This window comes from Hemicordylus capensis, chromosome 3 (genome assembly GCF_027244095.1).
Source record: "Hemicordylus capensis ecotype Gifberg chromosome 3, rHemCap1.1.pri, whole genome shotgun sequence".
NCBI classification, from domain to species: Eukaryota; Metazoa; Chordata; class Lepidosauria; order Squamata; family Cordylidae; genus Hemicordylus; species Hemicordylus capensis.
The window spans coordinates 11,265,008-11,292,931 of record NC_069659.1 but is presented as its reverse complement, the minus strand read 5'-3'; the positions used below and the strand labels follow the sequence as shown (position 1 = coordinate 11,292,931).

General features: G+C 47.3%; 1 protein-coding gene across 8 annotated transcripts in view; it reads left to right on the top strand.

Annotated features, from left to right (window-relative positions):
- Positions 1 to 27,924, top strand: part of TENM4 (teneurin transmembrane protein 4) — a 1,105,140-nt gene that overhangs the window by 461,634 nt on the left and 615,582 nt on the right. The gene's annotated exons all lie outside the window — the stretch shown is intronic.

The window sequence follows — 27,924 nt, the reverse complement described above, 5'->3', positions numbered from 1 at the left end:
CAAGGTTTCAGGCTTCCCCAGCCCTACCTGGAGATGCCAAGGATTGAACCCGGGACCTTCAAAACAGCAGATGTTCGGTCCCTGAGTTACAGCCTGATCCCCATCATTTTGTATTTGGGCTCATTTAGGCCAATGACGCTTTGGCTACAGAGCCAGCCTATTCATCTGAGGCACACGTCACCGTGATGTCCAACTTCAACTTCCAAGCTCAACATGTTTCCCTTGGCTCTAGGAGCCTGCTCAAACATTTAGGAGCCTGCTCCTGCTCCTCAGAGGCAGACTCACTACTTGTCACCAGCAATGCCTTTAGCTCCATATGGGAGGCGGACACCCCACTGGGTTGCTGACACCTCCTTCTGGTCATGTCCATCTCGCTTAGGCAGGTGACGGGCAAGCAGTTTGCTCCCTCCACATCCTGGTTGCATCGATTCATCACCTGCTCGAGCTGGGCAGATGTGGAGGGAGTAGCCTGCCTTGCTTTCTCACATCTCTTCCTGGTTGCACCTGTCCATTGCCTGGCTCAGGTGCCATGGTGAGCTGGAACCTGGAAACGTTTGAGCCTTGCCTTACCTGACTCACTCCTCAGCCAGGCCATGTTTCCACCCATGGCTCTAGCCCTTGGACCAGAGGTTCCTCCAGATGTTGCTGAATTGCAATTTATTGTGTCAGGGGATGCTGGGAGTAGTAGTTCAGCATCATCTGGAGGAACCCAGGTTGGGAACCACTGCCTTGGACCATTATGTGCTTGCTGCAGCCACATCTTGCCTGGCTCAGGACCACACCCTTGTCTCAGCACTCAACAATTCTGAGGGGACCTCTGGGAAGCTGCCTTCTACCGAGTCAGACCCTTAGTACCTCTAGCTCAGTATTGTCTACACTGACTGGCGGCAGCTCTCCAAACTTTCAAGCAGAAGTTTGAACTTGGGACCTTCTGCACGCAAGCAGATGCTCTACCGTCAAGCTCCGGCCCCATCCACTAAGGGGAATATCTTACAGCATTCATGTGTAGTCGCCCATCCAAATGCAAACCAGGGTGGACCTTGCTTAGCAAAGAGGACAGTTCATGCTTGCTACCACAAGAGCAGCTCTCCTCCTCTGCTCCAGCTCTCCTCCTCAACGCTTTGAAGGAGTTCATGCCAAGCTCTTTGCTAAGGTAGTGCCGTGCTATATCCATGGCTTCCTCCTCAAAGGGCAGGGGCAGCGAGGCTTTTTTCATTGGGTGAAAGCTTTCCACATCCCCTTCTTTATGCCTCCTCTTCTGTCTCCTTGCTTAGGAAAATGCCTTTGACAAAATCAGAGTGTGACTCCCAGGCAAAGAGGCCACAAGGCAGAGGCAAGTGTTGCATTATGCAGGAGAAGGTTTGGGCCCCCGTGATATTATCCCGGGAATTATCTCAGAGTGACTGGCCTGCAAATAATAATCAAGACATCAGGGTTAGTCTAGCAGTAATTATCTGCTAGACATTTTTTGGCTCTCCGTATCCTGTTGGGTCAAGAGGCAAACACAAGGGCTGACATCCATGCTTCATGGCAAATTATCATTCAATTACAGTGGCTTTAGAACCCCGCTGAACGGTAAATTGAATTGTTCTTCCTCGGCTTGGCTGTGTCTACTTCTTCTTTTTTTTGCATTGCAAAAAATTGACGAGGCAGAATGCAAAGAAGCTGGAAGCCTCTGCAAAGCACAAGGCACCAGCATAACCCATGGAAGTCCTATCCAAGAGACCTGATGTACATCAGGGAGGAGAGCTGCGCTGCGGTAGCAAGCAGAAATTGTCCCCTTTCCTAAGCAGGGTCAGCCCGGGTTTGCATTGAATGGAAGAGGCTGCTCTGGGAAGAGTACCTGCATGTTTGCATGCAGAGGGTTCTAGTTTCCCTCCCGGGCATCCCTGGGTAGGGCTGAGAGAAACTCCTGCCTGCATCCTTGACGAAGTCTGCCAGTCTGTGTAGACAATACTGAGCAAGATGGACCAAGGGTATGACTTGGTAGAAGGTAGCTTCCCAAGATCTTATGAATGTTCACAGATCTATTTTATTTATTTATTATTTATTTATTTTTATTTTATAGTTTGAGAGTTTAAGTCAAGTGCAACAACTAAGACTATCAACTGATCAAAGGAATCTTAGTCAGTGAACAATAGGGGATTGCACTGATTGCTCAATTAATTAATTAATTAATTAGCATATATTGGCAGGTGAGTAAAAATCAATTGAGAGAGACTCCTGCCTACAGCCTTGGAGAAGCCGCTGCCAGTCTGTGTAGACAGTACTGAGTTAGATGGACCAAGGGTCTGACTCAGGATATGGCCGCTTCCTATGTGGATATTGGGCAATATATTTTGGGCAATATATTATTGATATTGGGCAATATTGGGCAATATTGATATTGGGCAATATTGATATTGGGCAATATATTATTGATATTGGGCAATATTGGGCAATATATTTTGACTGTCAATCAGTCAAAAATGTTCCTAACATAGGAAGCTGCGGTCTCCCGAGCCAGACCATTGTTCCATCTAGCTCACTGCTGTCTGCACTGGGGACATTCCCAAAATCCTTCTCAGGGTAGGAGGAGCAGCCAGGCTGGGTTCGGGAGCCATGCAAACTCCCAGTTGGCCTATGGCAGATTAACGTAGTAGCAAATGTAGCGTTTGCTACGGGCCCCGCATTTTCGAGGGCCCCGCACGCCCGGCTTCCAACTGGGAATTAAAGTTAAAACTTTACCGGTTTTATTTGGTCCATGTTAGAGAAAATATCGCTTTCCTGCTAAATGTGCCTTTTAAGAGAAGGCCCAGCACAGCATCTGTCCAGTGGCTGTTGCTGGTGCCTACCACATTTTTCTTTTTAGGGTGTGAGCCCTTTGGAGACAGAGAATCATCGATCCACTCTTGATTTTTCTATGTAAACCACTTTGAGAATTTTGATTGAAAAACGGTATATAAATGTTCACTGTTGTAGTAGTAAGTGTCAAGGAAGCGTCAAGGAAGGAGGAGGGGGAAATGATGGGCTGTGAGCTGGGTGCAAAGGTAGGCGTCAGCGGCGAGCCCAGGACTAGTGCCCAGCTCCAGAGTCAAGAGTGGCAGGAACGCACTCCCCCCCGCCTCCCGCCTCTGTTGCACCCTGCTTGCAGACGATCATTTCCCCCTCCTCCTTCCTTGATTGCAGAATTCGCACAGTGCAAGGGAAGGGCACAAAGTTTCGAGAAGGGGCTATATCCTGCAACAGAGGATACAGAGATGCTTTCATAAAGCCAGAGATGCTTTACTCCCAGAAACAGAGGCCAGCACAATGGCACTGTGCAGGGGCGTAACTACAATAGGGAAAAGGGGAGACAGTTGTCTGGGGGCCCACTGCCTTGGGGGGCCCCCCAGAGGCAAGTCACATGACTGACTCCCCCAGCCACTCACCCGCCTGGGCTTCCTTCAGTTGTATTCATCCTCCAAAATTGATGTGAGTGTTAAGACCTGGAGCTACCAGAACAGCAGGTCTTTCTCTAGGGGCCATATCTTTGTTACTGCAGTAGCACTATGGCAGAGCACAGGCCTTGCATGCAGAAGGTCTCCTATTCAGCCCCTCGCGTCTCCAAATGGGCCGGGAAAGACTCCTGCGTGAGAGACCTTGGAGAACTGCTGCCAGTCGGTGTAAACAAGATGGACCCAACCCAGGAGAAGGCAGCTGAGATCCAAAACTCCCACCTGCCTCATTCCCTTCCATTTGAGTCAAAGGGTAGCCCTCCTGTAGCCTCCTGCTTAAAATGCACTGGCCTCTCCCTTGCCCCATCGCTTTGTCCATTGTGTTAATCTGAGGGCTGGGGTGAGGACACAAATCTTAGACTTTAAGGGATATGGGGGAATGATGCCCTGTGAGGAAACCAGGCCTAAGCCATTGAAGTTGGGCTTAGGAGATCAGAGTTAATATTCCAACTCAGCCAGCGTGGTGTAGTGGTGAGAGTGCTGGACTAGGACCGGGGAGACCCGAGTTCAAATCCCCATTCAGCCATGAGACTTGCTGGGTGACTCTGGGCCAGTCACTTCTCTCTCTCAGCCTAACCTACTTCACAGGGTTGTTGTGAGGAGAAACTCAAGTATGTAGTACACCACTCTGGGCTCCTTGGAGGAAGAGTGGGATGTAAATGTAATAAATAAATAAATAAATAATCCTTCCCTGAGCCTAGAGATGGATTTAAAGGCCTTGCTCTCTGCCCCACACCCACTGGAAATTTGATTGGCAGGAGAGCAGAGACAGGAACTTCCTGGTGGTGGCACGGTGGTTCTTCAGTTTCCTCCTTGAGGAGCTTCAACAGGCTCCCCCTCTTCCCGCTTTACAACACCCTTGAAACCCTTTTTTATTTCCACAGACATTTGGAGTAACGATTCTTCTGTTGCTTTAAGTGGATGCTGTTGTATGTTTATGATGATTTGTAACCTTACTTTTATTCTATGGATGTTGTTGCCTGATACTTGCATGGTGCTTTGATTGTGTTCAAGAAAGGGGAATAAAAATGAACCAAACGAATCAATAGGACTGCTGTTTGAGTGACCTTAAGCAAACTCTTGGGTTACTTTCCGCCAGGTCATATCTGCAAATGTCAGATCTGCAGAATTAATGCACCTGACATCCGCAAGTCATGTGAGTACTCTGGTGAAATCACTGCCAACTGAAAGGCACTGGCAAGAACAGAATAAAGTAGCATCACACATATCAGAGAGCGAGTCCATTGTGCATGGAAATATTTTACAAATACCTAATAGCACCCTTGAGTCTTCTTACAACGTGATCACTTTAAAGTAGAGAGGGCCGTGTTACGCATTGGCTTGTTTTGCCCATTGGAACCTCAGCATTTGTTTTTAAGTTTCTGTCCCTCATGGGTAAGTTTGAAAAGATGATGTCTACATTTTCACTATGCAGAGCAAATTCTTTAGCTGTGCTTTAGATCATGAAAGGGAAGGAACAGATTTAAAAGCACATACAGACGCATTTCTTCAATGGTCTTTGCCCAGTTTCTGTGTGGTAATTGGTAAGCAAGCAAGCAAGCAAAAAAAAAAAAAGAAGAAGAAGAAGCTATGCCTTTCAAAGAAAGAGGAAAGCAAGTGAAAGGTTAAACATTACAAAGCAAGGCAGTAATGTCTTGCAGCAAACACAGCATATGACAGTGGAGGGAAAGGGCTCTTTGTAAGCTTCAGTACTTTTAAAAATTGAATTTTTAAATAGTTCTTAGGCTGTGTTATCAGGCTAGGCTTATGATAATCCTCCCAGAAGGTAGATGATCTATAGGCACTTAATGTATTCATAGAGTCTAACGATTCTGTTGTGAAGGGGTATTGGCCAAATCAGGAGTCCAGGGAGTGGAGAGTTCCCGGAGCAGGTATTATTTCAGGGAAGGCAAGTGTGGATACGGAGATCTGGCGTGCAGAAAGATAGGCAAAGCTGCTCCTATACTAAGCAGCTGAGTGGTATTTTTCAACAAGTGTCCAGAAGAGAATTCCTCTGGAACACAATTTGCCTTAGCAGAACTGCAGAATTGGACTCACATTCTGCTTCCCCACCCCCCTTACGCCTATTCAGGAAAAAAGTGTATCCCCGCAGTGTGTTTATCTCACTCTAGCCCACCCAGCTGATGGGGACAGCGGTGGGGGGAGGAATAGCTGCAAAACACCTGTATGCTTCAATTGGAGTGAACACGTAATGCTGGGGGAGGCCGAGACCAGTGGCAGGTGGTGAATTTTGGAGTTGGTGGGGCTGCATTTGGGGTGCATGTGCTCTGTGTTTGTATGCATAGTCTACACCACTTCTGAAGATCTGTATTCCCCCCCCCCCTTGCGCCTCTCTACATGCTGTTGGGCGCACCAGTGTCTAACCAATAAAGAATCACAGCCATCCTCAGCCCACTTCAGGGACTGTATCGTCCCAGCCACTAGCTGCATTAGCATTGCCGGGGATCTTGCAAGAAAGAAGGTGCCCCTGCACATATGCAGAGTGCATTTCCCTCAGCACTGAATAACCAAGCCAGGTACTCCCCACCTATTTCAGGGAATAGGTCTACCAAAGCACAGAGTAGCATCCCTATATTGCTGCTCTGAATGAGTAGGTTTATCCACTCTTTTAGTAAATTAAAACTGATTTACTAAATTAGTAAATTATAGGAGAGGCAAGCGCCTCCTCTTGCTCACTACTATCCACAAAAACCCTGTCCCTGTTTATACTCCCATTTTCTGGTCCCTAATCCTGGCAAATGATGATAGCCTGTGTTATGTTCCTATTTTTAGCCAACTTTCGGAAGGGAAGAAGGCTTATGAGATTGTCATGTATGTGTCCATGTGTCTGAGTGTGTTTCCTAGCCCCACTCTAATAACTTCTACAGTCCAATACATGCCACATTCAAAGCACATGTGTACAGATGTCTGCACACTCATACACATGTTTGTGTGAATGGCTGTGCCTGTGTCCATTTTAAAAGTGAATCTGGATACAGACCCTTCAAATGCCTGGCACAGATAGGAAGTGGACTTCTGTACCTGAGTTCAGCATAATGTGTGAATGACAGTACCTGTGTGCAGATCTGTACCTGTGTACAGTCATTGTATGAGTGCTGAACATAATGCGTGAATGGGCCTTGTGTGTGCAGTGTACAAAGGTACAGGTCTGAATGCATGTGCAGTTATTTGTACATTAACACATGTACAGAAGTATAATTCCTCTTTATACCTTGCATTCGAGGGGGCCTGCATCCAGGTTCACTTTTAAAATGACCACTTTTACAGTTATTCACACAACTACATGTTCATGTTTACAGACATCTTTACAGAGATGTGACATAATGCCTGAAGAGGGTTAATTGGCAGTGGAGGAAGAAGATCTCATAAAGTACTTCTCGGTACGAGAGTGGTTTACAAGCATGTCCCTGTTATCTGTGAAATGTTGGTGTTGACAGGGCCTTGTGTGATCAGACCTGCATGCAGCCAGTTGGAAGTGCTGTTGCATGTATTAAGTCCAAGTCAGGCTAAAGTCAAAGTCCAGAATAGCAACCAAAGATGTGGGGGTGGACAGAGGCAGGGGTAGAATCAGGTCAGGCAGAGGATGAGGTCTGGAAGAGTGACCAGAGATGAAAAGAGCCAGAGGCAAGTACATAGCCACCACCAGGCACATCGTCATGCCATGCGCTCAGAGTCTGCACTGTTAAACTGATATGTTGCCTAAACCGAGAAGCCAATCCAGAAGCAACAGCTTTATCAGGCTATCCAGGACCCCAAATAACCTCTCCCAGTTAGGCAGAAGAGTGCAGTACCCTGTCTGGCCATTATCTGGGTGGCACTGTAGAACAGCAAAAGTGAGGCCAATAGCTCCCTCTGCTGGAGAATTGTTCCTTTGTTCTGCTGCCAGAGTAACTGAGTCAAGCTCCCTAGATTCTTCCACAGGGTCTGTAGCACTTATTTTTGAAATAGCGGCAGCTCTGTGGTAAAACACCTGATTTGCCTGCAGAAGGTCTCCAGTTCAATCCCTGGCATCTCAAAGTAGAGCTAGGAAAGTCCCTTGCCTGAAACCCCGGTAGGCTGCTATGAGTCAATGTAGACAATGTTCACCAATGTTCTGATTCAGTAGAAAGCAGCATCATATGTATGTCTGGCATCAGTGTGAGAGATTCCCAGGAGGACACTCCTAGACATGTGCTTCAGTGCTGAGCTGGTAGCATAGACAGCTGTGCCATAAAAATTCCCCATAAACTAAAAGTACCTAACCAAAGCGCTGAGAGCCATCAGCCCCTTTCATCTTTGCTGAGCATTCACCATTTGAAATTAGCATTCTGTGCTAGAGAGAGAAAGAGAGAGAGAGAGAGAGAGAGAGAGAGAGAGAGAGAGAGAGAGAGAGAGAGAATAAGAGAGAGAAATTATGAGTTCCAAGTTGACCAATGCTGCGATTTGCATTAGCTGAGCTTCCCCAGAGCTGGCTCTTTAAAAGCAGAGATGTCAAGCTGCAAGATATTGATTTGCAGTATCTGGGCTTCTGCGCTCCATGTTTGGCCTTTGGCCTCCTCTTGTGTAAACACAGCATGTTCTCTAGTTGGGCGCAGGGATAATGACAATAAAATTCCATACGCTGAATAAAATTGGGTTTGTTTAAGAACCTCTTGAGGAAACTCCCCCCCTCCCCAGATACAAGTCAATGGTGATGATCCGTATAAACCATATGCTAATAACGGCGACCCTGTGACCCGGCAACATGGCAGCATTGACCCCAAAGCACTTAAAAGCTAAAAGACTACACCCGTCTGATTTTACACTAATTCACCTTTTACATGCAGAGAGCAGCCAAAGGCGCTCCAGGGGCAATTCAGTATGTTGCTCTATTATGTAGCTTAGATATTTGGGCTAAAAGGCTCTTCTGTCAAGCAAATGGGAGACCGTGAGGCTCTTCACACGATTAGTGTGAAGAGCTGTAAGGGGGTTTGCGGGGAGAGTGGGCTTAGCCCGCTCTCCCCGCAGACAATCAAGAGGCAGCCCTGGGCGGTCGGATCAGCCGCCTGCACAACTGCCGGCTCCGTCATGGAGCCAGTGGGGGCTGCAGGGATGGGGGCTGTGCAGCCCCCGGAAGGGGCTTCCAGGATGCCCCATGAGAGTGCTCGGGGCAGCCTGGAGAGACTCCCGGCCGGGGGTCTACTTGTGTGTCACCACGTTTCGCAGCAGCACACGAGCAAAAATATGAGGTTAACGGGGAGGGATAATATGAGGCTAACCAGGGAGGAGTACTTAGTGAGGTTTGCTGCCTGGAGCCGCGTTGCTCCCGTCGCAGCCCACGATCACCCCAAAGCGGGCTAGGCTCCCTTAGCCCCCTTTTGGGCGATTGAGAATAGCCTCAGTATGGTGTAGTGGCTAGAATGTTGGCCAAAGCTTAGGGAGTTCATCATGTCCCCACTCCGCCATGAGGCTCACTGGGCCTGTGTTTACTATTCATTCTGAGCAACAGGTCGACGAGGGAAGCTTAATCTCAGCTGTTCCTCAGCTACTGTTAAGTTCACCTTCTCTGTGCCCACCTTCCATTTCCTACTCACTTGATAAACTCTCTCTTGCTCTCCTGGAGTGTTTTCCCGATGGGGCTCTTAGCTCGATTCTCCTCCAGAATCAGGGGGGTGGGGGGTGCGTTCACATATCAGCCAGATTTCGCCTGAAGCCCCTGCAAGCTATCAGGGAGCACTCCAGACATGTTTCGAGTTTTCCATTGAGTGTTAAGAGTGTAGCCTGATTTATATCCAGAGTTTTTAAAAAATCTGCTTTTTGCGTTGGTTTTTTTTTGGGGGGGGGGACAGGACTTTGAACTCACAGTAAAGCCTCGCAGTCAACCTGCAGGAAAGCCTGCTACCTGGAAATGTTCCAGGGCCCTTTCATTTAGCCACAGGGGCTGATGCAAAGGAGAAGGGCTTTCGGCAGGTGCTTTGGAAATCCTTGAATTATTTCATGATTTGCTCCTTGCTGACTAAGGTGCCCCAGTCTGTGGAATTGCCATGCTAGAGCCAGGTGCTTTGGGCTGCTGCGGAATATTTAAGGAGCGGCCTCTTAGACCTGCTGCCTGTGAAATAGACCTGCTGAATAGTTTGCATGCCCCACAATGCCCTTTCCTTAAGGCCCATTTAGGCACGGCTGGGGCAGCCGATGAGCATCAGACCCTGCCACTTCTACGCATGTGGTGGCTCTTTGCCAGTTCATAAGTCAAGGGGGATTCGAATCATCTGCTCACCTGAGAACCCAAGCCGTGTCTGAAAGGGCAGGATGACATTTTAAGGGAGGATATTGTTTCTGGATGTTGTTGCATGCTGTGAGGTAAATTTGAATGGATAAAATTTGCATTCTTTCCCACCTCCTGCAAACTTGAATTTATTCCATTCAGAGTGCCTTTCTTCCTTGTGGAAACTGGGGTTTTTTATTAAGCAGTCAGCGATTGTAGCCAATGCAAAATTCAGGTAGGAGTAAAGCAGATTTTAGAACAAGGATATAGTGTGACGAGAGCCATTTGTATGAGGGGCAGGTGCCTGGCAGAATCCTCAGCTTTTTGTCTTGAAAATCAAACCATAACTTTCTAGACCTTATGGTTACAGTGGCAAAGTGCAAAAATACGGCAGCAGAAATATGAAGGGTTAGAAACAAACTAGGGAACTGGTGACTCAGCTTCATTGTTTTTCCGATCTTTGTGTGATCTGCACTTTTCACATGTTTTCGTGGAGTGATCTGTGTTTTAGCCTCAAAGGAAACAACTTTAGAATAAGAATACAGAAAAATAAAAGGCGCACTTCATGTGCTTTGTCACCTGCTGGGCTGATCTGCATTCCATTTGAATAGTATGCAAATGTTAATTATATGCAAGAAAGGGCTAACCTACACATTCAGCCCAATTAGCAAAGTGCTTTCTCTCATAATATCCAAACATTCCCTGTTTGCGTAAATAAGGATTGGATATTGTGTGATAACACACCTGTGATAGATCCTTCCAAACTAAACTCTTGTGCACTCTGAGGGCCACATCAGAATAACATTAAAACCTGCAGGAATGTTGCTAGTATTCATACATTCCAGTTTACACATTCAGCAAAGCCATGTAGGTTTCATGCTTTTTTTTTAATTTAAAATTGAACAAAAGAACAGGCCCAAGGCCTGTCCAGGCTAGCAGCCTCTTCCCAGGGTAGCCCACTACACTGGGGTGGTTTGCCCACAGGTGGGAACTGAAGGCATGCCCCCTCTCTTGCTCAGGCTCCTCTGCAACGGGTATATTTTTAGCCAGGCTTTTTCCATGAATTTGTCTATGCCCCGCGTAACACCTTGCAAGCTGATGGCCATTGCCACATCCCATCACAGAGAATCCCATAGATTAATTCTGTGCTGTGCGAAAAAGTACTTCCTTGTGTCAGTCCTAAATTTCCTGGCAATATGTTTCATGGGTGGTGAACTGCATTGCTGTATGCTTCCCTGTGTTAAAAAATGGGGGCGTGAGAACTACTGTAGGTAGAACACTACCACATTGGAGATGTTCTTCAGCTAGAACTTTCCCCCAGTGTACAGGAGGACCTCAGTATTTGTGGGGGTTCCGTTCTCCACAATTACTGTGGATATGACAACCACAAATACTGAGTCATTGGGGCAAAGGGATTGCAGGGGTTAGGTTCCCGGAGGTTGGAAAAATGCCTGGGAAATGGGTAAAATGGCCCTAGAAACATAAGGGGAAGTGGCCTGCCATGCTCCGCAGGTCCCCAGTGGTCCAGCAATGCCGCCCAAGAGCCTAAATTCTGCCTTTTGGGGGGCAAAAAAATCCCACCCCACCGCCCTTTAAAACGAGCCACAAAATGGCTCCTGAGTACAAAATGACAACCAGAAATGACCTCTGAGGTAATTTCTAGTCACCTCAATCCATGGATATGCTAATTTACCTTCCCTCCATCCCCCCTGCATATACCGAGGTTGGGTGTAAATTGCCCAACTGCAAATATGCGAAATTGTGTATGGTGAGTCCATGAATAATGAAGTCCTCCTGTATGAGTTTTCTCCAAACAGGTGAGGTGAAAACAGAGCAAGGTGTAGGGATGTGCACAAAACTGGCTGGCCTGGTTTGGTTTGAGGCTGAACCGACCTTAAACCCAAGAGGGCCAGTTTGGGTCCGGCACCCCTCAAACCCCTGCCAGTTTGGTTCGGTCCGAGGGGATTTGTGAACTTTTTAAAGTTTTTTTTAAAAAAAATTACCTTAAAAATGCTCCTCGGGTTGATGGGGTGTGTGTATGTGTGTGTGTGCAGGTTCCCGCTCTTCCTGCCGGCCTTCAAAATGCCCCCCCTCAGGCCTTTTAGGCCTGTTTTTCGGCAGTGGCCATTTTTTTGGTGGCCATTAATTTTTTATTTTTTTTTAAATGGCCACTGTGCATGTGCAAATGGCCTCTACAAGGCTGTGGCGGCTGCCATTTTGGCCAGTGCCATTTTAGGAAGGCCCAAAAAACGTGCCAAAAAATCTCAAGGGGGCATTTTGAAGGCCAGCAGTGAGAGGGGGGAGGTTTTGTCCGGGTCCGGACCAAACCGGGGGTGGTTTGGTTCGGGGGTCGAACCATCGAACCCCCGAACCCTGAACCCTCAAACCTGTTTGCACATCCCTAGCAATGTGTCATCAGTGCCAGGCGGGGCATTGAGTGCAAAAAATACTCTAAATAGGACATTAGCAGACTTCAGACTTGTGGGATCTACTTCTAAATTTACTCAAACTTTGAGGTCTGCCAACCAGAGGTGCAAAATTGTAGCATGGAGGGAGCCAGATGCCAAATGGTGAGCCCACTTAGCCCGCTTTCCAGGGATCATGGGAACCACCGGGCTCGCAGGTGAGCCCAGTGCTCCCAGGCGAGCCCAGTGCTCCCAAGGCGGCTAGCCCGCCAAATTACCCCTCCCCTGAGATGAGGTTAATGGAGTGAACGCTCCGTTAACCTCATGTTTTTGCTCGTCTGTTGCCACGGCACATGGCAACACATGAGTAGACCCCCGCCGGGAGCCTGTAAGCAGCCTCCTGGGCTTGGAGTCTCTCCAGAATGCCCTGCACGCTCACACAGGGTATCCTGGAACTTCCAGTGGCCGGGCGACCCCTATTACCTGCCACCCCGCTGCTCTGTGACGGAACCAGCAGTTGTGTGGGTGGCCCATCTGGCCACCCAACTATGAGTGGCTGCTCATCTGTGGGGAGTGTGGGCTAAGCCATATTAGGCTTAGCCCACGCTCCCTGCAGTTAGCCCCAAAGCTCTTCTCACTGATCATGAGAAGAGCTTCAGAGGGTCAAGAGGCAGTGACCCTGTTGGGATAATGTGCATATATATGTCTGAATCTAAATCTAAGGTACTACATATCAGGGATTGTAATGGCCTAGTTTCCTTTCTGCTCAGCTCTGCTCTAGGTGACATCATCAGGTTAGGAAGGGGCCTAAAGGCAAATATCCTGTTAGTCACCAATCTTGAAATTTATTTATTTATTTGATTGATTGAGTGATTGATTGATTGATTTCTATACTGCACTTCCAAAAATGGCTCAGGGCAGTTTACACAGAGAACTAATCCTCTATAATAAAAAGAGAAAGCGTGCGTCCGTGTCTTTCTTCGGCCCGTGTCTTTCTCGGCTGTTCTGGGCATGCGCGGAGCGCATGCCCAGATCGGCCAAGAAAGATACGGGTGCAGGGACACGGCGGCCATGTTGGGGCCGGGAGGAGGAGAAGCGGCGGAGGAGAAGTGGCCGCCACCAACACCGGGAGGAGAGTGCGGGCGAGGCGGCGGTGGCCGCGGCGGGGCGACTGGCCCCGATGGCGGCGGCCGCTGCTGCGGCAAGAGTGCGGGTGAGGCGGCGGGGCGACTGGCCCTGATGGCGGCGGCCGCCACCGCGGGAGTACAGGTGAGGCGGCGGCAGAGCCGCGGCCTCAGCAAGAGGTGGGACGCCACGGACTGGGAAGGACTGGGCCCGCTGGCAGCTGCACTCGGCCCCGTGGGAGAGGGGGGGCGGGGGCGGTCTACTAGCGCCCGTTAATCTAACGGGCTGAAAATTGCTAGTAAATAAATAAGATGTATCCCTGTCCCCAAAGGGCTCACAATCTAAAAGAAACATGATTGAGACCAGCAACAGTCACTGGAGGTACTGTGCTGGGTGGTAGACAGGGCCAGTTACTCTCCCCCTGCTAAATAAAGAGAATCACCATGTTAAAAGGTGCCTCTTTGCCAAGTTAGCAGGGAAGGGAAACAGCCGGAACAGAACTGATTAATAATCAGACATTTTGAGAAGTCCAGTTATACGAGATTATTATTAATGAGACCAGGCAGTGTATGCTCATGCCTAATACACAGAATTGAGGTAGGTGATCCATTGGTATAAAGCACCTCCTTAGATCCTTATTATAGGAGGCCTCAACTGAAGAGAGTAAATTGTATTTGTCATGCATTGTAATAATTTGTCATTCTCAGCACCACTCAAGTGCCCGCATGCTGTTTTAGGTAGTTGTGCAGCTGCGCTCTTGCACATCAGCTCCAGGGCTGGCTTTCACATGTGCAAGCCACATGTGAGTCGGAAGCACTGGCATTTCCTTGTGCAACATGGCGACCACTCTTCTTTGGACTATACTTTGCCCAATATCTTCCCTGGTTGAGGCGAAGGGTGGGAGTGAAAGTGTGCCTGCCCAGCCCTCACCCAGCATGCCTGCTCATATCCAGCAGCACTGGACACCCATGTGGGTGCAGCTTCCTAAAAGGGCATATGCATGTGCACTGTGGATTTTATCTGGGTCCACTTTCAACCGGGGTCTGTCCATTTGGACGGAACACATGTATGCTCACACAGAACATTCTCTTCTCATATGGGCACCGTGAGAGGCAGCAGAGGAGGAGGGAGCAGAGACAAAGCCCAGTAAATGCACTCTTTCTCCTGTTCCCCTTAGGATAATAATAATCTCCAATGTTGAGAAATGGCAGTAGAGTCTTGAACTACTTTGAGTGGGCAGGTAATCAAGAAAATGAGAAATCAAGCACATTTTCCAACCTCTTAGCTGATGGCAAAGTTTCCAGACTTCCCCTGAAATCTGATTCCCTACTGAGAGTGCATAAAGGGCACCAGAAGAGAAAATAATTGCCATCTGTCTGATGGTCTGGTGTTCAGCTTTCTACACGGTCCAGCAGATGGTGTCAAGGATTCGACCCTAGAGGGTTAGAGAGGTGCCTGCGTGGTCTGTTAGAATCCTGTTCAGAATGGCCTACAGAGCATCATTCAGCTGATCAATGTCTTCAAGTGAGCGATACTTAGCAGCTGAAACGTGTTTGATTAGTACATCTAATCCCTGATTGATTAGTTATTCTAAATAATTAATTGCCATGTTCACAGCCTGGGAGGGGGAACTCGGGAGGGAGCCATATAAAACTTTAATAAGCGACACAGATCTTGGCGTCTCTGTAGCATGGATGCTTAACCACCGACATCCTCTGCCTTAGTATTCGTTTATCGAAACGACTTGCATGCCTTCTTTGCTCCTATTTGCTCTGCTGCTTTTTAATTGTCTATGTTTAAGAGATTATTTGTTTTTGTTTATTAATATAGTGCCATCCATGTACAAGGCACTTTGCAAAGTATAAGAGGGCAGATTTCTGTGCCAAGGGGCTTACAATCTAGATACTGATACAAGGGAGACAATAGAGCAATGGGAGTAAAATGGAGGTAGGCTAAATAGGAAGAATATGTAATTCTTGCAGTTACATCAACTTATTTATTTATTCATTGATTCATTCATTCATTTAATAAATAAATACATTTCTATGCCACCCAAAACGCAAGTTCTCTGGGCGGTTTACAAAACAATAAAAACAGCCAATAAAGATTAAAACATTTCAGCATTTAAAATTAAAAAGTTAAAACTATTAAAACAGCATCTAATTAAAAGCCTGGATGAACAAATGCGTCTTGACTGGCCTTTTTAAAAATTGTAAGAGATGAGGAGGCTCTTATTTCAGCAGGAAGTGTGTTCCAAATCCTCAGGGCAGCAATGGAGAAGTCCCGTCCCCAAGTAGCCACCAGTTGAGCCGGTGGCAACTGCAGATGGACCTCTCCAGATGATCTCAATGGGCGGTGTGGTTCATAGCAAAGAAGACGTTCTCTTAAATACCCAGGAACAAGCTGTTTAGGGTTTTATAGGTTATAACCAATAACACACAGGGACACCTCAATGGCGTGGTTTGTAATGATATCATCCACCCCAGTTCAAGGCAAGCTGGTGGAAGCATAAAGGTTTGAGGAGCAAGTAGGTTAACGTGAGCTTAACTGAACTGAACAAAATTTGGTACAGGTGTAGAGAAACATAGGGATGGCTTAAGGGCATAGTTTATAATGATGTCATCTACCCTGATTCAAGATGGCAGACACATGAACATTTGAGGAGTAAGAAGGCTAACTTGTGAACTTCCTAACCTATTTGGACCAAATTCAGTCCAGTTGTAGAGCTAGGAACATAGGAAGCTGCCGTATACTGAGTCAGACCATTGGTCTATCTAGCTCAGTATTGTCTACACAGACTGGCAGCAGCTTCTCTAAGGTTACAGGAAGGAATCTCTCTCAGCCCTATCTTGGAGATGCCAGGGAGGGAACTTGAAACCTTCTGCTCTTCTCAGAGCGGCTCCATCCCCTGAGGGGAATATCTTACAGTACTCACATGTGGTCTCCCATTCAAATGCAACCAGGGCAGATCCTGCTTCGCTAGGGGGACAAGTCACGCTTGCTACCACAAGACCAGCTCTCTTCTCTCCTCGCCCAGAGATAGTGAAAGTAAAGTAGGCAGATTAGTTCTTACTAGGACAACTTGTTTTTATTGAAGACAGAGAGGATCCCTTGTATTTTTCTTGTTGCAGAGCCTGTAGCCACAGTTGTATAGTCGGCCTTCAACAGTACTTACTATTCGCTTCCTGTTTCATTATCGCTTTCACAAGGTAGCCAGCAGCATAATGAAACTGCTTAGGTCTGTGGACTGGGGCTGTTTGCCATGGCTGTTGGGGATTGCTAAAATTTGCAGTTGCACTGCATCGATGTACATATTTTATTTATTTATTTATTTCATACATTTCATATACTGCCTGTATGCAAGTCTCAAGTTGGTTCACAGCCAAATAAAACAACCAAAAATGTAAGGCAAACCATTATATACAGAATTCAGTTTAAAATCCACAAATCAGGAAAAAATTCAACTACAAGCGTGGCTGAACAGGTGCATCTTCAATCATTTCCTAAAAGCCATGAGTAATGCAGCAGCTCTTATTACAACAGAGTGTGTTCCATAACCCTGGGGGCTACTATAGAGAAGGCTCACCTGTACTAGATGATCTGGCAGCACCCTCAGATGCACCTCCTTTGATTATCTTAATAGGCGATAGAATTCATAAAAAAAGAAGGCATTCTCTTAAATATCCAGAGATCAAGCTGTTAAGGGCTTTATGGGTAATGACCAGCACTTTGTATTTTGCCTGGAAGCCTACTAGCAGCCAGTGTGGTTCTTTCAGAACAGGAGTAATGTGGCCTTGACTCCTCGGGACGTCCTGGAGACCAATTTAGTTGAATATCTCTTGACGTGTGTATGGCCCAAGTGCCAACGTGGGCTGGCGTTGGGTGACGTGTGTTGCATCTCTGTGTGTTTATATGCACATAACTTGCGTGCTTCCTACATGTATTTATACCGCCTTTCTGCGAATGCACTCAAGCTGGTTTGCAGTTAGAGATATTGAGGCTATTCCCACGATCACTGGAAAGCGGGCAAAGGGAGCTTAACCTGCTTTCCAGTGATCGTGGGAATGGCGCCCGGTGCTTCCAAGGTGGCTAGCCCAACTAAAACACCCTCTACTTAAATGAGGTTAGCAGAGCGGGTGCTCCATTAACCTTGTTTTCCTGCTCATGTGCCGCCACGGTGTGTGGCGACACATGAGTAGACCCCCAACCGGGAAGCTACAAGCAGGCGCCTGGTATCGGGAGTCCCCCCCAGAATGCCCCCTGTGCTCACACAGGGCATCCTGGGACTTCCAGTCCCTGATCCCCACAACCCCCATCAGCTCCATGATGGAGCCGGTAGTTGTGTGGTTGGCCAATCCAGCTGCCCAGGACTGCATGACTGCTCATCTGTGGGGAGAGCGGGCTAAGCCCACTCTCCCCACAGAACCCTCCCAGGCTCTACACAGAGGGGCTATTCCCATGATCAGGCAAAATCGAGCTAGGGGAGCCTAGCCCGATTTTACCTGATCGTGGAAGCCACCGGGCTCGCAGCTGAGCCTAGTGGCTCCCAGGCGGTTAACCCACCTAAGTACCCCTCCCCTTAAACCATGTTTGCAGAGCGAGTGCTCTGCAAACCCGGTTTTCAAAATCATAAGTTGCCGCGGCACAGCTCCGCACTGCAGCTACTCATGAGTAGACCCCCAGAGGGAAGACAAAAAGCTGCCTCTCGGCTCTTGCGGTCTCTCCAGTATCTGCTGCACGCTCGCACAGGGCACACTGGAGCTTCCAGGGGCTGCACAGCCCCCGAACTCCCCAGCCCCCGCCGGCTCCATCACGGAGCCGGCAATCATGTGGGCGGCCAATCCAGCCGCCCAGGGCTCCCGCTTGCTTGTCTGCGGGGAGAGCAAGCTTAGCCCAATCTCTCCACTACTCTTCCCAAACCAGGTCTCACCGATCGTGAGACCCGGCTCAGATTTAGCCTCAATGACTTGCAATATAAGAGACCCTAACCCAAAAGGAATGGGAGGGAAGGGCAAATTCAGGAACCAGCTCTCATTCATGGTTAACTGTTGTAAAGGCAGGGAAAGGAGGCACTGTGAACCTCTAAGCACTTTGGGCCCTGTTCCAAAAGAGCATTAGCATGTTCTGTGTTTGCTGCATCCTTTAAAGGTTTGTGGGATATCCAGACAAACAAAGTGAGACAGCAAATGAGCGCTCCTTTATCACTCTTTGTTTTTGGAATGGATTCTACTACTGTACTTAACATTCCAGCTGGGAAGCAAAATTAAATTGTCTGGGTACTTGATGGCCCACTGTTTTTAGAAAGCTATTAAGATTCCGCTATCAAGTTGAGGACAGCCTCCTTGACCCTCTTTAGCTAGCTTATGCTGCGGCCCTCCTGCTGGCCTCTATCTCAGCACCACAAGTCAGAACACAGGAGGTTACCTTGTTTAGCGTTGCCTTCCACTAAGTGCCAATTTAGTGAGCAGCTGGGAGGAAACACATGCGGCTGGTGCCCTGGTCCCAAAAAGAAAACCTCTTTCAAATCACCCATCAGCCAGAATAGAAGCAATCTTTTCTGCAGATCGCCCCTTCTTTTGCAATCTCGGCATCTTGAAAGATTTTATGTAATTTTCATCATTTTTATCCATCACTGTTACTTTCAAAATTATGTGAGGGGCCTGTCTTTTCATTAGGCAGAAGCAACATTTCACCACCTTTCATGGTGAAAACATTGACAGTGTGACAGGTAAAGGCAAAGGGATCAGTGATGGTCTTGCCTAAGAGTGGAAGACTATTATTATTTATTGTTGTTTACGCAGTCAGACAGGTGCTATTGACTGGTTTGTTTTATCCAGACATCGAGTCCTTCCCAAGGACCTGGGATGGCTGGATTTTATTATCAATGTTGTTGCTGTTATTATTATAGATATTGTCACAGAATATAGGCTGTTCCCAGTAAAGCTGCTTTTTGTAATTGGCTGATGGTGATTTCTGTGGCCCCTATGGTGTTGAGGTGCTCTTCAAGGTCTTTTGGAATTGCACCTAGGGCACCAATTACGACTGGGATTATTTTGGTCTTCTTCTGCCACAGCCTTTCAGTTTCAATTTGTAGATCTTTGTATTTTGTTTTCTATTTCTTTTTCTTCTATTCTGCTATCCCCTGGTATTGCTATATCGATTATTTTAACTTGTTTTTCTTTCTTCTCGACTACAGTTATATCTGGTGTATTGTGTGGCAGATGTTTGTCTGTTCATAGTTAGAGGTCCCATAATGTTTTTGCATCTTCATTTTCTACAACTTTTTCAATTTTATGGTCCCACCAATTATTATTATTAATAATAATTTGATTTCTATACCTAATAATTCGATTTCTATATCACCCTTCCAAAAATGGCTCAGGGCGGTTTACACAGAGAAATAATAAATGAATAAGATGGATCCCTGTCCCCAAAGGGCTCACAATCTAAAAGAAACATCAGATAAACACCAGCAACAGTCAGTGGAGGTACTATGCTGGGGCTGGATCGGGCCAGTTACTCTCTCCCTGCTAAATAAAGAGAATCACCACACTAAAAGGTGCCTCTTTGCCAAGTTAGCAGGGGATGTGTTTCTCAAGGTGAAGACTGAAGCCCAATTCAGACAACATGCTGTACAAGTGTACAGATTGCCTGTACACTCGTATCCGTGTTTGTGTGAATGACTGTACCTGTGTTCGTTTTAAAAGTGAACCTGGATACAGGCCCTTTAAATGAATGGTACAGATAGGAAGTGTACAACTGTTCTGTATTTTATTTTGTATCCCCCCCCCCTTTGGTCTGTTGTGATTTAATGTGTTGTGTGTTTTTATTTTATATTAATGCTGTGTTGTGAACCGCCCAGAGAACAATCTGTTATGGGGCGGCTAACAAATAATGTTTATTATCTTCTATATATATAATTCTCTAAGATGTACCCATCTCTAATCCCATGTGTGGCAGCTGTCGCGAGAGTTTGTGAGTGAGCTGCCGGGAGGGACAGATGAAAGCAGTGGTGGACAGTCGTGCAGGCAGAGGGGGAAAGAAAACAGCAGTGGCAGGGGAGAGTAAACGGTGGCGGGGGGAGAAAACAACAGCGGCCGGGGGGGTGAGAACAGGGGGAGAGGGAGGAGGGAAGGAGGGGGTTGAACTAGAGGTGCAGATGCTCTGCACCTGGGCCAGCTAGTTATTTATTATTACTATATCTGCATTCAGCATAATGTGTGAATGTCTGTTCCTGTGTACAGATCTGTACCTGTGTACACTGTAGACTCGTTGTATGAGTGTTTGACATAATGTGTGAATGGGCCTAGACAGAGAAGTGTGATGGACATGGTTTAGACTAGAGGCACAGTGGCTTCAATCCAAAGGTGCCCTTCCACTAGCAGCAGGCTGTTTACAACCTAGAGGGCCGTGTGAGAAAAGTGACTCCAGATCCAAAGAACATTTTCTGTCTGTTTAAGCTCTTGCTCAAGACCATTTTTGGTGGTGCTAGTCCTTAGAACCTGGCCCCTCTGAAGGGCGGTATCCTCAACATGTCAACACATTTTCAAGGATGATGTTCAGTAGCCATGTTCCTTCCAGAAATTGTCCAGCCCAGTTCATGGTCATGTGAGCAAGCTTACTTAGTGACCATTGAGTGGTTCTCCAACTTAGGTCCCCAGATGTTTTATGGCTCTGGAAAAAAGTGGGGGTGGGGATGATGGGAGTTGTAGTCCAACAACATTGGGGACCCAGGTTTGAGAACTGCTAGTTATAAGCCATTAAATGGGCCTGTGTACTAAGCATGTGTGCCCAAGGTATGCATCCTGTTGCTTCAAAAAAGAGAGGCCTTGCTTTAATAGGCAACTATGTTCCTAGAAGATACAAAGGAGTACAGGCAGACCTTGATAACTGCTGGGGTTCCATCAATTAGACACCTGCAAATTCATAAAACTGCTGTTATAGAGTCTGCATATTACAACAGATGCTCTTAAAAAACCCTGCAGTTTTGCAACTTAATCTTAACAGTATCTCAAACAGGTCTCTGAATCCTACTGACAATCCTACTCCCTGCAGTTGAAGTAACTCCCCAGATTGTCTCTCTTCTTTTGGTATATGGAGAACTTGAATAGATGAGGATGTAAAAGCTTAAGGAATTGGGTGGTGATCCTGAAATCAACAGTCAATAATTCCGAGTCATGTTTTTTTTGTTTTCAAGGTGCCTGATACCTTGCAGGAAAGTTTTGGTTCCTTTCAATGCCTTCAATCCAGGTTTTCTTTAAAAAAAAAAATCACCTTAAGGAGACCGGAGGCTGCTACCCATTGTTCATTGGAAAGAACCTATGACAGAAGCAAAGGAGGAAGGAGAAGAACTGGAAGTTCAGCATGGTCTTCCAAGCAAATGACGGGATTACTGCATGGTTAGGATTTAACTCCAGGCCCTTCTACTCAAATCAGGCTGGCTCCTTTAAGATCTTGCTGCCGCTCCTGTCTTCCTTTCAGTTGCATTTCAATATTTGCAAACTCAGGTCTCACAGCAGGCCTCCACAGCCCTGCCTTGTGATGTCCCAGCAGATGAATGGGCTGAATCCCCTTCTCTGCAGAATTTCTGAACAGTCCCTTGCAAAATGAGCAATGCTGACTCATTTGCAACAATGCCGTCCAGTGAACCGAAAGGAGAATCCACCTCCTTTCCTGGAGGCCGCCCATTGTGGCGGTGCAATGAGATGGCATCACATCTGTTTAAATGGCTCCTTTATTATTTTTTACTTCTGAAGACTTTTTTTAAAGAAAAAGAGAGAGAGAAAGAAAATTGCATTTGGATTTTTATAAAAGAATTTGAGACACTTTCAGAGCGTTTGGGGCAGGAGATCTCAACTCACTTCAAGGAGTTAGCTTTATCGGACTCTAAGCTCAGTTTTTGATTCTGTACCTGGATAGGACAAAGGAGTCCCGATCTTTTCTTTTCTTTCCCTCGAAACGCTCTTGCTACTAGAGAGCAGTGCAGGGCAGCTCTTTCATTCCCTCTGAGATTTCTGCCTACCCACCCAACTGAAGTAGGATATTTGGGGCAGTATTCTGCAAAAATAAGCACAGCCCAAACATTGCTGTAAATTTCATGCAAATTTTGTAATCCATCACTTGCGTCACTTTCTTATTATTAGCCAACATGCTATGCAATCCAGCACTAGCATTTCATTCATTCATTCATTCATTCATTTTATATACCACCTTTCATAAAACATATCCTAAAGTGGTTTACCAAAGTTAATACAATACGTTTTCATAAAATGTATTGAGCCATTTTGGAAGGGTGGTATAAAAATAAAACTAAATTAAATTAAATAACAATCAATCAATCAATCAATCAATTCACATCAAAATATTAAAAACAATTAAGAGCATGGAAACAAATAAAAGCAGCAGCTATAAAACCAGTTGCAGGGGAGTAACAGCAAGAGAGAGGGCATGCCCTCAACTCCTGCCTGTGGCTTCCAGCGGCATCTGGTGGGCCACTGTGCGAAACAGGATGCTGGACTAGATGGGCTTCCTTCGGTCTGATCCAGCAGGGCTGTTCTTATGTTCTTATGTTCTTAAACCAAAACAGAGCAACCAGAAAGAAGAGATTGCCCTAAGGCAGGGGTGGGGAACCTTGGCCCTCCTGCAGATGTTGGCCTACAGTTCCCATAATCCCTAGCTATTGGCCTCTGTGGCTGCGGGTTATGGGAGTTGTAGTCCAAAACCAGCTGGAGGGCCAAGGTTCCCCACCCCTGCCCTAAGGGGTAAAAGCCTGGACAAATAAAAGCATTTCCATTTGTTTTTAAAAAGCAGCCACAAACGCACACCCACCGGGAGAGCATTCCACAGCCTGGGGGCATCAACAGAGAAGGCCCTGCACCAGGTGCATGACAATCAAGCCTCCCTCAATGTCAGCACACAGAATAAAGCACATTTCCTACTGGCCTGGGCTGCTGCACATGTGAATGGTAGCCTCCATGGTGTTGCAGAGGTGGGCAGTTGCACGGCGACTTAAAACAGCACGCCAGCACGTCTGCAGCACTGCTTCCATTGTTTTCAATGGAAGCAGTGCTGCAGAAGTGCTTGCATGCTGTTTTAAGCCGCCATGCAACTGCCCACCTCTGCAACATCACTGGAGGCGCCTAACAACAACAAATATACATATATACCGCTTTTCAACCAAGATTTCCAAAGCTGTTTACAGAGATAGATAGATAGATAGATAGATAGATAGATAGATAAGATGGCTCCCTGTCCCCCAAGGGCTCACAACATAAAAAGAAACATTAGACAGACACCAGCAATAGGGCGAGTTGCTCTCCCCCTGCTCATTACAGAGAATCACCATGTTAAAAAGGTGCCTCTTTGCCCAGTCGGCAGGGGTTCCACATGCACAGCAGCCTGAGGGTTGGAAATGCAGTCTCTGAATTAGGCAGCATAGTCAGACCATTGGTCCATCTAACTTATCATCGTCTGCACTGCCTGGCAGCAGCTCTCCAAGGATTCAGACAGGAGTCCTTCCCAGGGAGCGAACCTGGGCCCTTCTGTTCTTCCACTGAGCTATGACCCCCATCCCCTGAGGGGAACATCTTACAGTACTCACGTGTAGTCAGCCGCACCAGACAAGCCAGTCCCAAAGTCTCCCAGGTACCAAGAGCCTGGGAGACTCCAACACCAACTCCACGACCAACTCCGTCAGCTCAGTTAGGGAGTCAGTTGGGCAGCGGGGTGGACGGTACACCAACAGAATCCCCAATCTATCCCTAGTTCCCAGCCACAAAAATACGTACTTGATATGTCAGCTGTCTCACAGGGGCGCTGGTAAGGGAGATGGTATTTTTATGGACCACAGCCACTCTACTCCCCCCCCCTGCCCACTTCCCCTAACCTGCTCCACAACAGAGTAACCTGGAGGAGAAGCTAAGCCCACACTGGGCCACTCGCCTCCAGGTCAGCTCCCTCATCCACGATCAAATCATGGACAATTTCGGTCTAATTCTGAACTGACCTGGCATTACAAAGGAGCAAGGCCAGGCTCTGTGGGTAGTTGGTGTTGCTCCCCAAGGCCTGAGAGTTGTCAGAACGGTTGGAAGCAGAAATAGTTACTAGATTACTAATGTCTCTTCCCCTGTGATGGCCAGCTGTTCTGCCAGCGCCAATTCTTCTGTTCCCCACCACAACAGCAATAGCTGCCCCAAGGCTGCCAAGGAGCACCCCCTGCATCATCCCCCTCGGGAGAGCCCAAACACATCTCATCAACTAGGCCTGGCAGTTGCCACCTGCACAAAATCGTCTTACCTTTTTTGAGAGAGAAAGAAATGGCTACATTTTCTTGACTTATATCTGCCCTTCAGTTAATTCCCAAATCCCTTTTTCCACTTGAGCACATATATTGTTTTCATTTAAAAAAAAATAACAATCCCTTATACAATTAGGATCTTCCGTTTGCTGCAATGGCAATAGCCCTGGGGAAACTCCATTACCCATGGCCTCCTGGGGCTTTTTTTGTTTGTTTGTTTGTTTTTAAATATTTATTTATTTATTTTTACAATAGGATGTCCAGCATTCCTTTTGGAGGATCTCTACAGACAAAACACTGTCTTTGTGGAAAGTGGGGTGGTGGGGCTAAAGAGGGCGGTGACATGGAGATAGGGCTTGCTGTCATGCTCCCAAGAATGTTGTACTGGGTAGAAGAATAGACTCATAGGCTGTGTTCACACATGTTAAGGTCATTCACATGACCAAACTGTGAAAAGGGGGATGGGCGAAGGGGGAGGCAGGTTCCTACCTGCTTCCTCCCAGACGACTGGCGGCTCCTTCTACCTCTGCTGATTGCGTGCCCAGACTACCGGCACGGCAGCGATTGGCAGAGCTGCAATCCAGAGAAGAAAGTCCTCTGGAATCCTCCAATGCACTGTGCAAGGAGCGTGATACATGGCGGAAGTTGTGAGGTGCCGGGTGTTCCTTCCACCTTCTTCTATGGAAGCTTGGGCGGGCTTCCACGCAAGCCGGGAGTGAGGGAGGAGGTGTGCACGCATGCTCCTCCCTCACTTTTAGCCCAGGTTTGGAACCCGAGCTCCTTGGCCAAGGAGTGCCAGAATTGGGAACAATACCAGCAATTCTGGCAAGCAGCTCTTCCCAGGTAGGGCTGCACTAGTCTGGGTAGAGATGGTCGTGAGAATGACCTCAGTGTAGAACCTGGCCTTCCCCCAACCCAAGATATGGAGAGAACCTGAAGTTGGCACTGCAGAATATCACACATCTCAGTTCCTTGGAAGTAGTTGAGTTGAGCCAGAGCCACACACCCTGGTTGAGCCTCCCGCTGAGGCCTAGTTGCCATCTCAGCTAGCCTTGCCCTGCCTTGCAGCCATTGGTCCCAATTAGAAAGGGGGTTTGCTCTCCTGGAATGAACCAGAGGGCCATGAAGAGCATGTATTCAAACATATGTACACCTGAGGTGGAGCCACATCTATTTTGTCTCTTTATTTTATTTATTTTATTTATTGAATTTATATACCACCTTTCATTAAAAAAAATCACAAGGCAATTTACAAAAATTAAAAAACATACAATAAAATGACAATAAAAATATTAAGCTAAAGATCTATAACAAATCTAATTTAAAATCTATAAAATACAAGCATAAAAACTATACATGGGTAAAAACACATAGAAGCAGCAATAGAAAACAATCATGTAAAAGCCTGGATAAAAAGCCAAGATTTAACAAGCTTTCTAAAAACTGTGATGGAGTCTGAGGAGCAAATGGCCACTGGGAGAGCATTCCAAAGTCTGGGGGCAGCAACAGAGAAGGCCTTGTCCCGAGTGCATGACAGCCGAGCCTCCTTCATTGTCGGCACCCGGAGCAGAGACCCCTCAGATTACCTCGTCAAGTGAGCATCAACCCTTGGGAACAGGTGGTCCCTCAGGTATCCTGGGCCCAAACCGTTAAGGACTTTAAAGGTCAAAACCAGCACCTTGAATTGGACCCGGAAACGAGCTGGCAGCCAGTACAGCTCTTTCAGGATGGGTGTGATGTGCTCCCACCGGGCAGCTCCGGATAAAACCCTAGCTGCCGAGTTTTGCACTAGCTGCAGTTTCCGGATATTCTTCAAGGGTAGCCCCATGTAGAGCGCATTACAGTAATCCAGCCGTGACGTGACTAAGGCATGGGTAACCGTGGCCAGATCTGCCTTCTTGAGAAAGGGACGCAGCTGGCGCACTAGCCAAAGCCGTGCAAAGTCACCCCTGGCCACCGCCTCCACCTGAGCTTCCAAAAGCAGGTCCAGTAGTACCCTCAAGTTACATACTTGCTCCTTCAAGGGGAGTGCAACCCCATCCAGAACCGGTAAAATCTCCTCATCCCGATTGGCTCTCCGACTGACCAACAGTACCTCCGTCTTGTCTGGATTCAATTTCAGTTTATTAGTCCACATCCAACCCATCATGGCCTCCAGCCCCCGATTCAGGACATCTACTGCCTCCCTAGGATCAGGTGACAAGGAGAGATAGAGCTGAGTGTCATCCGCATATTGCTGACAACTCAGTCCAAGTCCCCGGATGACTTCTCCCAGCGGCTTCATGTAGATGTTCAACAGCATGGGGGACAAGACCGAACCCTGCAGGACCCCACAGGCCAACAGTCATAGAGCCGAGCAGTAGTCCCCCCACACCACCTTCTGGGCCCTCCCCCCAAGAAAGGACCGGAACCACTGCAACGCAGTACCTCCAACTCCCATACTCGAGAGGCGGCCCAGAAGGATACCATGGTCGATGGTATCGAATGCCGCCGAGAGGTCCAGCAGAACCAACAGGGACGCACTCCCCCTGTCTAGTTCCCGGCGTAGGTCATCCACTAGAGCGACCAAGGCAGTCTCAGTCCCATACCTGGGGCGGAAGCCAGGTTGATAAGGTTCCATATAATCCGTATCATCCAAGACCCTCTGCAGCTGGGACACCACCACACTCTCTTCTCACCTTGCCCAAAAAGGGGAGGTTAGACACAGGTCTATAGTTGTCCAGGTTGGAGGGATCAAGGGAGGCCTTTTAAAATAATGGTCTTACCACCACCTCCTTGAGGCACGGTGGCATCCTTCCCTCCCTTAATGAGGCATTAATAATCACTAGTGTGAGCAGGGGCTGCTATAGGCTGGCTGGACCATGACTCCCAGTTCCTGCTTCTGAAGAACCTCTGAAACGGCCTTCAGTAGGCATGGAGCATTTAGCCAATAGTCACTGTGTAGCTGGTGACATTTTTCTCCTCAACTAGCCGACTCAGTTGCTACTTTGCCTCTCATCTGCATATTTACAGATCATAAAAACTGCTCTGAGAGTTCCCAAGGTGGCTTCGTCTGTGACTAGTTTTATGACAGGTGAAATTAAGGTCTGTTTTACTGCTCTGGTGAGCTCAGTCTTCAGTGGCTAATATGCTACATCTGAAAATTAGCATGGCCTTGCTGGAATATTTAGTAATTTTCCAAGTGGCAAGTTTAGGGTATAATGGCAGGGTATTATTCTGAGATAAGCTAGCCATTGCATCAGAACTCCAGACATTCTGGAATGTTACACCAGTTTCACCTTTTTCGTTCTTCTCAGTTGTCCTCCCAAAGTCATCAGGGTTGCTATTTCACAGATGCAATAACACAAGAATAATAATGAAAAGAAACAAAAGCATTTT